Raw genomic sequence first — 14836 nt, forward strand, 5'->3', positions numbered from 1 at the left:
TTTTATCTGCACCCTTTCCACTGTCGTTTGAAATTTTCTTCACATTTAAAAACTAAACTAATGGCATTAATCTGCCTGAAATCAATGGCGTGTCTGCATTCTCTTTCAGTAACGTCTTATTCCTTAGACGAGATCAAACTAAAAGATTTTCTGGATTGTTTTACACATTGACTGCCATGACACTTTTCAGATTCTGGTTTGAGAAACCAAATCGATTTAATCATATTATTAGAATTGCTAATTATGATTTGTAACAATCATTAAAAAGTTTACAGGATTTTTTTTTTTGTAGGAAAAAGGGTCCTACGAATTTACTCAGTCTGCTTTTGTTAGACAAAGCTCTTCGCAGGAGCCTACTACGAGTTCATTCGCATGGACATGCTTTGACTCTTTGCCTCGGTACAGCTAAAACGAGCGCTAAGCGAGTAAGTAACTTATACTGGCGCAAAAGTGGAGAGTCAAGAAACTATGAAATAACTCATATTGGGTGTCCTGAAGGAGAGCACTAATAGGAGTTATCTCGTGTTAAGGACACATGATGCTTTTGCCAAAAATTTGTTCTCCACAGTTTCGTATCATTTTGTCCGTATCATTTCGTATCTTTTTCTCTTAAACATGAATGATAATACCGTCTGGCAAATTGCATTTTGGCATCTTCTAAATATAACCACGGATTTAAATTTTGTACTGTTCTGTAAATGGGAAAGCACTGTGGTGAATGGGAAAGCATTTTTTGTGACTTTTTTCTTAATGTGAACCATTTTTGTTCTTTTTGAATCAATTGTGTTATTTCCTACCATATCAAGCATTACTAGAGTTTCATACCTATTTGCAATATATGACCATAAATAATTCTTTTGCCTTCACCCAGTCTTTAACATAATTCTGGTAACTTATTAGTTTGTTGGACAAATCTTTCAGAAGCCTTTGCTAAATTTGTTTTTTTTTTTTTTTTTTTTTTTCTCTCATAGAACTAAATTATTCTGTGCCATAAATTAACTAAACCTACTGAAGGTTGCTTTAAATCTTTCACTTTCATTTGCATTTCTTTTTTTACCCACTGTAAATCAAACATAGCTGTTTGTTGTTACAGTTAGTCTATTCTGGCAGTTTTCTGGCCAGAATAGACTAGTTTCCAGTTTGGAACACTTTCTTCTGAGGTAGGCTATTTTGTTGCTCCTTTGTGCAAAGTGTCTTTATTTTGTGGCATATTAGTTACTGTGATGTAATTTTCTTCCCTTCATATATGGAGCTTTCAACTCCAAACATCCTTTTGCAGTACAATTTCTTTTGCAAATTGAATAACTTTGTATTTGAATACAGTGCTGTGTTGTTTCATTTGGCAGAAGCCATATCTGCTAAATGGAACACTAGATCAACTGTATTTCAGAATATAAATGTGATTATGCCTTTGATGTTCACTTCAAAATCATGGCTTCAAATAACTACTTACCCCCTTTAAGCATTTCCTCCATACCTGTCATAAATTCAGCATACATTGTTTGAAAGGCTGGGGAAAATCTTGGAATGAATAACTTGAAAAGATGCATAAAGAAACTTTATAGGGTGAATATACCTAAATATTGAAATATGTAGTTTAAATTAACAGGTGCACATTATACAGCAATATGGTATATATAAATATCTATAAACAAAAGGAAGGACTATTAAAAATCCTGCATCTAGACTGCAATGATTTAATTAAACATAAACAACTCCAACAAAGTATTTGAAATAAGAAAGCTAATAAAGAAAACTAAGAATTACAATTTGAAGACTATAAATTCGAATCTAGTTATAGGAAAGGGAAGAAAGAAAAATTTATTTTATTTGAATTATTGATTTTATTTAAAAGAATTTGAAATATTGTCAAACGAAAATTGACAGATGGAAAAAATTGCACTACAAGCAGTAGCACACTAATGCAGCACTACAAGCACACTAATGGAAATGCATATAAATTGAGATGGAAAATTTGCAAATGAAAATTGTAGCAGTATCAAAGAAAATTACCTGAAAATGAACTATTGAAAAGATAATGAAATAATACTGATGCTTCAGTGGGAATTTAGCTTATTTCATACTCTTTCCAACTGTTCAGACATCGTGTTTTGTCCTTATCAGATTGGCTAATCTACATGCACTTTCCAAATTTCACAAAGTTCCTGTTAAATTTAGATTTATTGTCAGTGGTACCAACAATTAAAAGAAAAATATTGATTACGTCTTTGTACAAAAGTTAAAAAAGATCTACACATTAATTCATAATTTAGTCAACAATTATAGTTGGATCACTAAGAATAACCTTGCCAGTAATAAATATTACTAAGAAAGCAAGCAACAGTGAAATACACTGCTATGATTTTAAAACCTTTATACAGCTTTACCTCTTGAAGACATTTTCTGCTAGAAATTCCAAAATGTTCACAAATTTACTTAATAAGCACACATTTTTAATTTTTCTTTACCCGAGAATATGAAAAATTTCAGCTAAGATTAAAAGAGCCGGAATTAAAACTGTTTGCCAATACCTATAGGTATATAGATGATATCATTGACAATAATAAGTGGTAGAAAAACTAGAAATCTAGCCTAGCCATTCTCAGACTTAATTTTTATAGAGAGGCAATAATGAAGTTTTTATAAAGGTGACTAGAATTCAATTTTTAAACTGTCTCGCAAGACAGGTCTATCTGACTTCCTTTTTCATTCATGCGTAATTTGCCACGTCCAGTGTTTGCTGAAAATGAATCTCTATTATCCACATATTCCCACGTCTAAGATCTTCTAGCTTTAGGTGATAAATATCAAAACATTCTCTCAGTGACTGGAAGTGTTATTGAGTTATGGATACCACTTGCTGGTTGAGATCATTCTCTCCCATATTTTCATTAAAATTTATAAGCATTTGTAGATTTCCTTCTACAGCATTTGCAACAGTGATATTTTTTGAAAAGCATCTATTTTACTCGTACTGTAAATACGTGCTTAAGTTGTCCTTGCATATGTTTAGTTTGGTTAACGGAGGAAAACCATCTGCCAGGTACGCAAGTTTGACTAATCTACTCAAATCGTCCGACAAGAGTTCTTGAAATGCCAGATTATTTTGCTGCTGAAAGTCTTGATTTCTTCGTGCTGTACGAATAGTCATGTCAGTATTTTGCTCCTTGATCTCACCTCTGTGTGAAGAAGTTGAGTATACTAGGAACCCATTTCTTCACAGTGTTTCTTTGCTTTAGTCCAGAATTAAGTGTTGAATTTCATTTGTGATGGTAATAACATCAGGTAATACTTGGTGTAGTTCTGGGGACATTTTTTTTTCACCACAAGATGGTCACTATGTGTAATGCAAGTGTGTAGACAGAACATTTGGGTGATTAACATTTTTCATCTTTGCAACAACTTCTGCGCGATGTCCAGTCATGTTTAGTGATTTCTTCAATTTTGGGCTTTAACAGTGTTAGCAGACTTATTACTTTCAGTTTCTGCATAGCATTTTTCCCCAAAACCTCTTCACAGTCTTTAATAATTTTTCTCTGATTGTATATGACCTTTTGTTTTTCTGTATTTAAAGTGCTATCAGATAGAAAGGCCTTTGACGTGGACTTATCTTAAACCACCATATTTTGAATGTATCTACTTATTTTTGCATATTTTCACACATTTTTTTGAAAATATTCAAGTAGTTTTTTAGCTAAATCTGGGTGTTTTCTTGTAAAGTGTTTTTCGAGTTTTGAAGATTTCATGGCATCATTAGATGAATTTTGAGAACAGGTAATATAAAAAGGCTAGGGATTCAACTAACTGTCAGGTTCTGGAATCCAAATTTCCAAAATCCAGAACGAAATTTCAAAATTTCCAGAATCCAAATTTCAATTATTCTTAATCACATTTTCTTATTTTGGGTTTTTTTCCTTGTGTCTCCAGTTTGAACATTCTTTCTAATGCTGTGACGAGGAACATGGATGCTTTGATTTATGATTTATCACCTCTCTGTAAAATCAAGTAATACTATTTTCGTTACTTATTCTGTATTTAGTTTTACTAAAGAAATGCAAGATATTCACTTGCTTTTTTTCATTCATTATGTGTCTATTATCTGTATTATTTTAATCTGAAAAACCATAAAAAATTAAATTATTAATGAGTGAAAAATGTTCGTAAAAATGCATAAATTATGTTCTAATTTTTCTGCGGACCATAATAATTTTTTCACAAACCACCAGTTAGCGACCAGGGTTATAGACCATCTTGACTTGCAAATTATTAATCATCACACCAATAAAAATTTTGACAAAAGAGAATTTAAGTTAACTACTATTAAGTTCATCAATTGGAACTCCTTTATTTCCAAAAAAGTAATAGAAAATACAAGCAAGTCAATTAATTTTTAATTTTAATCCACAAGATATGAAGTCTCTATCTGAAACCTTTAATAAGAGGATAAAACTGGATATGGTTTAGATTAGAAGATTTGTATGAATGTAAAAAGTATGGTGTATAAATGTATAATATTCTTTTTCTGGCTTCTATGCTTTCACTAATAGCCAATTTATTTTCGTAAATCGCAATTACAGGTCGTTTTACATGAAGATTATATCTCTTTCTCTGTCTTTTCTCTTTTGTGACTTTTAGCCAGAAATTTTAGAAATGAATTTTAAATGCTTATTCAGTTTAATAGCTAGTTGCACTGTCTAGCCATACCATAACATACATTTCTACCTAATACAGTACAAAGTCCATAATCTGGACTCGTTGGGACTTTGGCGATTCCGGATTAGGTTTTTTTCTGGATTATAGATCATCAATTCAAGTCTAGTAAGATGGCATGCAGAAATTATAAAATTCAAAATATGAAATCTTATTTTATGAAATAAAGAGCATTTATGATATTAAGGGTATCAGAATTTACAAAAAAAAAAAAAAAAAAAAAAAAAAAAAAAATCCAGGTTAAGGGTTTTTCCGAATTATAGATCATCAATTTAAATCTTCATCCCAATTCATCCCAAGTTCGGTAGTTCTAGGTATTAACAGTTCCATTCAGGTAAAAGTGGGCCTCGTCTCCCCATAAGATCATCCATCATGGCCAAGCATCATCCACCTCCATTCTGGCAAGAAAGGTGAGAGCAAAAGTCAATCGCATATCATGGTCGTGGTACAGTAATTCCTGTACTCAACTGATCTTGTACGGATAGAAGCTGATAATCTTTCGTAAGATTTTCCATACCGTACTGTAAGGCATATCCATATTCCATAAGGCATATCCATAATAAAAGGTAATTTTATTCCGTATTAATTTGCATTTGTTAACACTCTATTTTCTATTACACAGCGCCAAATATTCCCCTAGCAGTGACTTTTGGAACTAATTTGTTTTTTCGCTGAGTCCTTCGTCCCCCGTCTTGTTTAATCTTCCTATAAAATGTGGCGTCATTCTCGCAAATAGATCACACTACAGAACACTGTGAGCACTGTCAGTTTAATTATGGCCTCCCGGTACATTAAACACGCATGCTTAAAGCATACAAAAAAAAAGTTTGGCCTTTAGGTCCGGATTATAGATCATTCCGGAGAATGGACGTCCGGATTACAGACTTTTTACTGTACTTACTGTTCTCTTAAACTTGGCAACTGCAGACAAAGTCCTGCTCTTGGAATTATGGCGAAAAAAAATTTAGAAACTATTCATTTTTAATTACTTTGCAAGATGTACTGAGTAAGTTTTTATAGCTTTCAAAATTAAGTATGACAGATTCATTTAATAGAAATTTTTTTTGTCAGATAAGGTGTACCGTTTTTGTTAATGTTTGCATTATGTTTTATTTACACATTTTTAAATATTTTGATCGCATCGTTGATCCGATACTGGAGTATAGTTCCATCTTTTTTTTTTTTTTTTACATTTTAAAATTTTTTATGATATTCCAAATAACTTAAAAATTGATTTCCATCATGTAAGGGAATTCTTGATGACTTAGGCAATTGAATATTTAAGTATAATTTTTAAATTACATATGCATGGCAAGTAGGAAACGTGATGTAAGAACAGTTGGGAAAAGAGTGAAATAAACTAATTACCTTTAAAGCCTCTAAAGTGAGTGAAATAAACTAATTACCTCTAAAGCCTTTGATATTGCTACAAATTTTATTTGCAGTTTTTGCATCTCAATTTATATGCATTTCCACTAATATTAGCTAGTGCTTGTAGGGCAATTTTTTCCATCTGTCAGTTTTCCTTTTACAATATTTCAAATTCTTTTAACTGTTCGAGTCCCAAGCAGCGTGATCGCGCTGTTGAGATTTTGTGTCGAGAACATCCAGTACATTTCAAACATTGTGGACATCTGTTTCGAGAGAACGTTCTTCAAAATCAGTACGTTACTTGAATTTTTGGACCAATACGAACGTATATTGGGTTTACTTGTAATTCCAGTTTCCAACAGCACTGCTATAAATGCCTTCATCTCTAATAGTGTAACTGGCATCCAAATATTTGCAGAGTTCCCAACTCTCCCGATTTTCGACCTCTCTCCTGCCAACCCGATTTACAATATATTTCTCCTGACTTTTTCGTGTTCTTAATACTTCTCACGACTTTTATGGAACTCTCTAGATTATATCTAAAACAAAACCTTGCGAATCAGATGAGAATTTCTGCTTTGTGGGCATATGTATCCAGAAACGTCGTTCACCAGTACTCCAATGGCCATCGAGCTCCACTGCGTGTCATCTGGCATATATTAGCCAATGAGGACAAAGCAAGCTCAAGGCTGTTATTTCGTTCATCTTACAATTCATTTTGCCATCATTCGATGTTCTTAACACAGTTCTACAGAGCAGAATTAAATTAATTCATGTTCTGCAATTAATGATTTATGATTTGTTTAAAGACATTTTATCAAAGTTTGTAAAACCAGTCTGTGTTTTGTCTTGTAATTCTATATATGATGTGATTTATGGTGAAATAGAAAATCAGAAGAAAGATGAAAATTTGGTGATAGGAGCTGCAATTACTGGAAGAATTTTAAGAAGACACAAATAAGTTTTGTCTTCATGTTAGAAGAAGTTACTTCTGTCGAGTATGTAATTACATACTACATAAATTTCCAGTCAACGATGAAGTGATTTTGCATGCTAAAGTTGCTGATGTTTCTGCCTTAGCAAATGCATCTTTTTCTGATATAAGGTACTTTTTGAACAGATTTCCTGTGTTACTTCATTTAGTAAGGAAAGATAATGATATTGATGTTGCTACTGATATTTGCAGTTTACAATTAGAAAACTTGGATGAAGTTATAAAATCAGCTAAGATTGACTCCCAGTGGAGTTTAATTGGAAAACTTAAAGGTGCTGATGGAATTTTAAAATAAAATGAAATGTCTAGAATTATGTTGGCCATATTGACAGTTCCCCATAGTAATGTGGAATGTGAGAGGATTTTTCAGTGTTATTGCGAAAACGAAGACTAAATTTAGATGTAATATTAGTAATGAATGACACATTAGAAAAATATTTTATTAGCGAAAGCAGGCCTACGTGGCAATTGCTATGAGCAAAATTATGAAGTTTCGTAACGAAAGCAAAATCTGCCAGTGTTCATAACATTTGTCGAAAACTGATTAAAGTCTTCCCCCCCCTTAAACGATGCAAGTAATAAAAATGTTTTTTATATGTAAGGTATTTTTGTGTTGCTTGCATTTAAGAATTAGTAACTATTTAAAGTTAATTCATTATTAAAAACTTATTTTTATCATTTAAAAAGCCTTTTTAACATTTTGAAAAATCTCCTGATTTTTGAGTGTCATAGGTTGGCAAGTATATATTTGTATCAAATGTTTCAAATTATCTAAGTAAATGCCTTGACTAATTCATATATTTATTAGTTTCTTTAACTATTAGCGACTAATCAAAGACGAGAATCGCGTTATATAATAAATACAAGAGGCGTTATTGCTGTGATTGGAATTCATCGATGTAAAATAAACAAAGCTCTGTCACACCGCTTGGTATTTCTTGATATAAAATAAAACAAGCGCTAGCGTGCTGTCTTTTCTTACTCATGTGGAGAAAGCGCAGTTCCGCTGTTTAGGATTTTTTTCCAACAGTGTTTTTTTCAACTCCCTGGGATTCAAACGTTTAAATAAAATCAATAATTCAAATAAATTTATTTGATTATCAAATCAATTTTTCTTTCTTCCCTTTCCTGTTACAACTGTGTAGATCAAAATTTACGTAGTGCGCAAATTGCAATTCTTAGTTTTTTTAAAATTGGAATCCTTAATTTTTAATTTATTGGAATTGGGATTTTAATAGGAGTATTCCTTTTTCATTCTTCTGATTATGTGTAATTAAATAAATGTACATTATAAATATAACTAAATAAAAAATATCTTAAAACCGTCAAAAATAAACTCTACTTATTTGTGATAGACTATATGTATTTTGTAAACTTTATCACCATAAATTACCGTATTATGATAAGGAATATGTAAGTTTGATAATTTAGCAGAACTTATAATTAAAACCATCAGAATCCTACTGATTAGTGTGAGAATTAAGTAAACATAACAGGTGATATCAATATCACTTTGATCACATAACTTCTTTCAATGTTGCTTTTTTTTTTTTTTTTTTTGTGATGATTTCCGATTAAATGAAAGCTGATATATTTGTATCAGGATAGACCTCTTTGGCATGCTTTATTGACCCATCCATTCCTTTGTGCTTGATAATTCTATTGATGGTTAAATCCAGTGGTTGTAAAAGTTCTGTAAGCTCACTTAGTATCACTAAGATATCACTAACACTGAGGTTTTTTTTCCCCTTATTTGGATTTCACCATATCCACTAATTGAGGTCACACTGAATATAAAATGATGCGTCTCTAATGTTGGGAAAACACTTTTTTAAAATAAATTTCTCTTGGCAAAAACAAGCTTCATGCGTCAGTCCTTTTTTTGCTGCCACAGATCTCTGTATGGAAGCTTTCTTTTGATCTGTTTTACTTTTTATCAAAGCAGTTAAGTTCTTGCCATTGGCAGCACAACATGAAACGCAAATAAATGAAGTGTCTCCAGTGCTGGTTAACACAAAAGTAGTTTTTTCACCTATTAAGGGAACATTTTTGCCCAGAGAACAGTCAGAAGTAAGGGGTGCTTCATCCATGGTGTTTACCATTTATTAAATTTTTGTTTTTAGAATTTTCATTGATGTATGCTTAAAAAGAAGGTATCTTTTTTCCAAGCCAGTCCATGGGGGAGCTGCTATCCAACTGCTATTTTGGTCCTGACAGATAAGTACTCTGCATTTCATGAACCTTAAACACCTGTTAAGTCTTCCAACGAAGTTCTTATTGCCCATTTGTTAAGCAATTTTGCTTGAAGGTTTATTGTAACTGTTGACACTGATGATCCCTTTTCTCACTGCTTAAATACCCATTCTCTAAATTTTTTCCAAAACAGGCCAGACTATATTGCCTGTCTGACTAGGTCTTTTATTCTTAAGCATTTTCTCTAATTCTTCTCTTTCAGATTTTAGCAACTTGAAATTCTCTAGCCACAGCCTGGTTTTCAATTTCTGTTGCTTTGTTCTCTGCAGAAAGCTTAGCAATAACTTTTTCAAGTTGGAGCTATAAGTAATAATAATAGCCATAATAATTAAGATAACAAAAAATAACGTAAACAATTCAAATATGAATGATAAAGTAAGCAGTAAGCAAGCCACAAAGCAGTGAGACACATGTAAGAATATACACAAAAGTTGGAGAAATAAAAGCTCCTCTGCCCATTAAAAAGAAAATGTCAAAAACACATGTTCAGAAGAAAGTACATGCATTATTGTGTCTGCTCCATGTGAACCCTGCCGTAGTTGGCCGAGTTTCACAATTCAAACTTGTTTCATTGCCTTAGTGTAAACTGAGTGTTCATAACTGGTTAAAATATTGCTGTGAATTCATTAATCATTTGCTTGGATATTACTTATAATCTGAACTAAGTTCTAAAAATAGAGGAAAAATATGTATTGGCTTAATGTAACCTGATTGCTCATATCAAGCTAAAATGTCTGTGAATTTAATATTAATTATTTGCTTGTGCATAGGTTATCATCTAAACTAAGTAAAGTTCTAAAGTCACAAAAAATAAAATTCCTTCTGCCCAGCCTTTTGCTTTGCATTATTGCAGACATGTGTTTAAAGACATTTTGTAAACACATGTCTGCTATCTTATTTACAGATATGAAGACACGGATATAAAAATAATTCAAGAAGTCCGTAAGTATAATATCAGGTCAGTATCTTTTTCTTTCTTTTTTCAGTTGGGCCGGTTTGGACAATTTTTATTTTAAAAATGTTTTAAAAGTGGGGTAATAGAATTTTAACTGTTTGTAAGTATTTACTTGAAAGCAGTTATTAATGTATTTATTCTTTCCTAATGTTAATATATTAATTTTGATACTTACTACTTTTATTTTTGAAAACTTCCTTATTGTTATGTCCTCTGTTTTTTAAATGTTAAGCTGGTGCCTGGATTATTCCCAAATTCTTGTTTATTTTTCACATACTCTGTGTGGCTGCCATGTTCGACAATTACTTTTATTACGGCATCCATATTACTCTTCTACAATTACTCTTATTACAGCATTTCATGTTCCACATAGCAAAACTCATGACAACTATGCCTCGTTGGTTTTCATTTGATAACTTATCTGAATGACAGCTAAATTCAACATTTTGTGCATGATCAGCTGGTTTTGGGATCAACAAAATGAAATTTATGCCTCATGGTAAAACATGTGTAACCTGCTCTTTCCAGTTCCTCTGTTTTACGTACTGTTCACAACAGTTTGAACTAATCATTGATTTGTCTTGCACATATTTGAGGATTTTTGCCATGAATATGATGGTCTCTTTAATCAGAACCTGAGCGAGAAGGACTTCACCAGTTTCTTAGCATAACCCATTAAATACCTTGTATTGTGGAAGAAGCATGCCAGCTTTCTTTTTTCTCTGTAGAAACAAATTTTCTTTTGCGTCTTAATTTTTAATGACCACTAATTCATTTACTTGGTTGGTGGTTATACATAGAATATTATTTTGTCCTAAAACAGTTCCAGTCAATAGTTGTATTTTTATGAAGGCTGAGTAACTTCTCTTATCACTTAATAAATGTGAGTTTCTCGGCTTGGCAGTAAAGAAATCGCTGCATTGATCAAGCAGTATTCTACACTGAACCAATTGTTTAAATGCATTCTTTTTTCTTAAGTTTAACTTTTTGTGTTGCATCTTCAAATGCTGTCTTCAGTAGTATATAGTTTAATTAAATTATCTTGCATATTCAAATGCAAGGAAGAATATCTTTTACAACAGATATGTAGCATCTGTTCCACTTTATGATGAAGGAAATATTTAACCTTTCTCTTTGTAAAAAAGAAAGTATGCTGATACTTGAAATACTTTGCTCTTTTCATGACAAGAGAAAATACAAGGGATCTTGAATTGTTAACAATCGTAAGAAACAGTATAATATACGGGGTTCACTTGGAACTCGTCTCGTCATGAACAAAATATAAATGATTGTAGTTAGGATTGCCAAAAATTTGAAGATTGTTTGTGTTGGTGAATTATCCATAATATTGTCACTTTTTACAAAATGGTGGTCATAATAATAAGGTAAGTTCCAAATTTTTAGACTATAGCAAAAAGCCTGACTGTCCGAAATTTAACTCACTCCAGAGTTCAAGTAATACTTTTGGATTTTCAATTAAAATTTTTTTTCAAAAATGTTAGAGATATGAATGAGATGAAAAGCTATCATAAAGTGCATGTAGGATTACTACTTATAACACCATTTATAATACCCACATGGTAGCCACGCTAGCGGGAAAACCGTAAAAAGTCAAGAAATTCTAAAGTTGACCATAAAAGTCGGGGGAATTTAAAGTCGAAATCTGGACTGGAAAATGGAAATCTGTTTTTTTCAGTTGGAATCTGGAAGTCGGGGAATTTCATCCAGCGATAACAAAAAAAGCGATTTTTGTGCCAATGTTGGAAGTAATCACTTTGTTGATTAATTATGTATCATGCGAGTGCCATTCCGGCAGCTGTCATGGAGCTAATTTTTGCAGGTCCAATCAGCTTGTCTTTTAGAAAGGCAAAGCAAATGTCCACAACTTTGGTATCCAGTAACCTCGAGAATCGAGAAACTTGCATGTGCAATGCATGCTGAACTGAAAAAAATATTCTTCCAATATTCGTATGAAATTAGCTTAATGGTAGTTGATCACCCAGTTCTCCTGCTAATGAACGAAATTCTCACCAGCACAAACTTTGTTTTCCTTTTCTCAATTTGGCTCACCAGTGGCCGAGCGATAAAGTCGCTGAACACTGGTAGTTCGGTCCGAGGTTCGAATCCCGCGAATGGGCTGGCTGCATGGGCGTTTTCGTGCTATTCCCCATGTGTAACGTGTATACGAGCTAGTTTCCCTTAGAAAGTCCTCCACGAAGGCATCCCTCCCCTTAGGCAGATAGCCCTCGTGTGCTTTGCCATAATTAAATACACCAATACACCTTTTCTCAATTTTGCACTTATTTCCATTTCAAAGATTCTCTCTTCACGTTTGTTTAACTTAGATACTAGTCTAAATTGTACAGAAGCACTTATTTTTCTTTTTCCAGCCATAGGCGTGAGTGCTGTGCATCAAATAGATGTCGAAACTTCCAGCAGTTGATGTCTCATGAAGCAATCAACAAAATTTTCTCTGGCATAGTTCTGAAACTTATTCAAGCAGTATTATGACATAATATCACGAAATTTAATGCAATATTTTTTACTTATGTATGCTGCTAAATAAATAGAAAATGATTGAGTTTATTAAAAAGTATCATTAAATAGATTTTTTTCTTTTGTTTAGCTGCAAAATGTCTGTAAAAAAAGACATTTTTTAATCCAGATTGGGCAGATTCTAATTTCAATCGTCAGTGAAGAAACATAATAGTAATGCTTTTGGGGTCATATACATATAAATTTAAAGCATCTAAAGTTAAAAGTAAATTGGCGATTCTACAAAAATATTAATAATTGCATCCTTGTAAAGAGGTTAAACACTTTTTACTTCCATCCCACAGCTATGGCACAGGACGGGTTTAAAAAAATGTGCTTTTTATTTTTGTCTCTTATTAACTTTCTCTTTAACTCACTTAAGGAACTTTCTTTATGTGTATAAATGCAACCTTTTGCAAAAAAATCGAAACATCATGAAGGAAGTTTTTTTTTGATGAAATTCAATATGTGTACAGCTCATGCACAGATAATAAAATTATTAAAAAATCAAGGTCATAACATGTGTTAATGGATCACAATCACCCATTGAGTGTTCAAATTAGTATTTGGTCGAACTGCCCCTGGCGGCAATGCATGCATAAATTCATCGTGGTAAGGAGTGGTAAATGTTACTAATGTCATCCTGTGACACATTCTGCCAGGCATTCATCAGTTGTTGCTCATATGATATTTTGATGTGCCCGAATCTGGTAGCCTACCATGCCCCAGTCATGCTCAATTGATGAAAGGTTTGGTGACCTTTCTGGCCAAGGAAGAGTATCAACCCCACGGAGACAGTTCAAAGATATACGATTGGCATGTGGCCTGGCATTATCTTGTTGGAAAATGTCCCCAGGATCATGTGCCATGAAGGGTAATGCAAGTGGCTTCAGGATGGTTACATATCATTGAAATGTTAAAAATGTATAGAGGATGACTAAAGACGACCTGCTGTCATAAGAAATAGCAACCTACACCATCATACCAGGGGGTATGGCTGGCCCTGTACTCTCCAGACACGAACATGGTGGTCATCTGCTTCAACAGGGAAGTGGGATTCATTGCTAAGCACTGTACGATGGCAGTTTGATAACAGCCATGACGATCGGCTGCGACACCACTCGAGTCGACTCCACCAATGTTACGGGGTCAAAGGCAAACAAACGTCTTAAGGGCCTCTGTGGCTGTAATGCGTTGAATAGTCAACAATGATACCGTTGTTGCGGTTCGGGCCTGGCAAACAATCATCCTATCTTGCCTTGCATTTGTGATCCTTGGCCTTCCAGAGCCTTCATTTCAACGGTAATTTCCTTGTAGCAATGATTGCTGCAACATCCTTGCACAGCAGTGTCAGTACGCTGCAGGTGGCGGCCTATTGCTCGGTATGATCACCCAGCTGTACGCAAACCCTACGATGTGACCACGTTCGAAGTTGTTTAGTTGTCTGTAAGGTCTTCGATATTTTCATAATGGCTTCTTTACGGAATTACAATGGCGGCAACAACAACAACAACAACAAAAAAAAAATTTTTTTTGCCTTATTTGCATCTTTGAGCAAGATGTTTTTGCATACGAAATTTCGTCACGATTGGTGAAAGATTGTATATGTAAGTCATATGTAATTGGCAAATTTTTGTGTTCTCAAGTGGTTTACCTCTCAGCACAGCCAACGCACACTATGCGGATAGACTTGAATTTTCTTAAAACACACGTGGAAGTCAGAATTTCATTCTCCTGTTTGAGTGGCAACCCTGTACCCACCACTTATGAATGTACCTAAATGTAAAGAACCATAGCTGTGTTTTCAGAGATATTAGTTATGTAATATTCGGGGTTATTGCATTCATAGTAGTACATATGTGAATATAAACATTCGTAGCATTTTGTATTATGAATGCCTTTTGCCCCTAAAATCTCGCATAATTTAAATATGAGGTTTTGATATTCAAGTTAACAAATAAAATGATTGTTTTTAAATTCTACATTGGGAGTTTTTTGTTCCATCTATTTGTCTTTTG

At 33.2% G+C, this 14836-nt stretch overlaps 1 protein-coding gene across 2 annotated transcripts in view; it reads left to right on the forward strand.

The window, feature by feature from the left end:
• The window catches only part of HUWE1 (HECT, UBA and WWE domain containing E3 ubiquitin protein ligase 1), a 595188-nt gene that overhangs the window by 125576 nt on the left and 454776 nt on the right, over nucleotides 1-14836 (forward strand). The window lies entirely within an intron of this gene.

The sequence above is a fragment of the Stegodyphus dumicola genome, chromosome X1, assembly GCF_044657685.1.
Source record: "Stegodyphus dumicola isolate Sdum_Otavi_A_Nest chromosome X1, ASM4465768v1".
In the NCBI taxonomy this organism is placed as follows: domain Eukaryota; kingdom Metazoa; phylum Arthropoda; class Arachnida; order Araneae; family Eresidae; genus Stegodyphus; species Stegodyphus dumicola.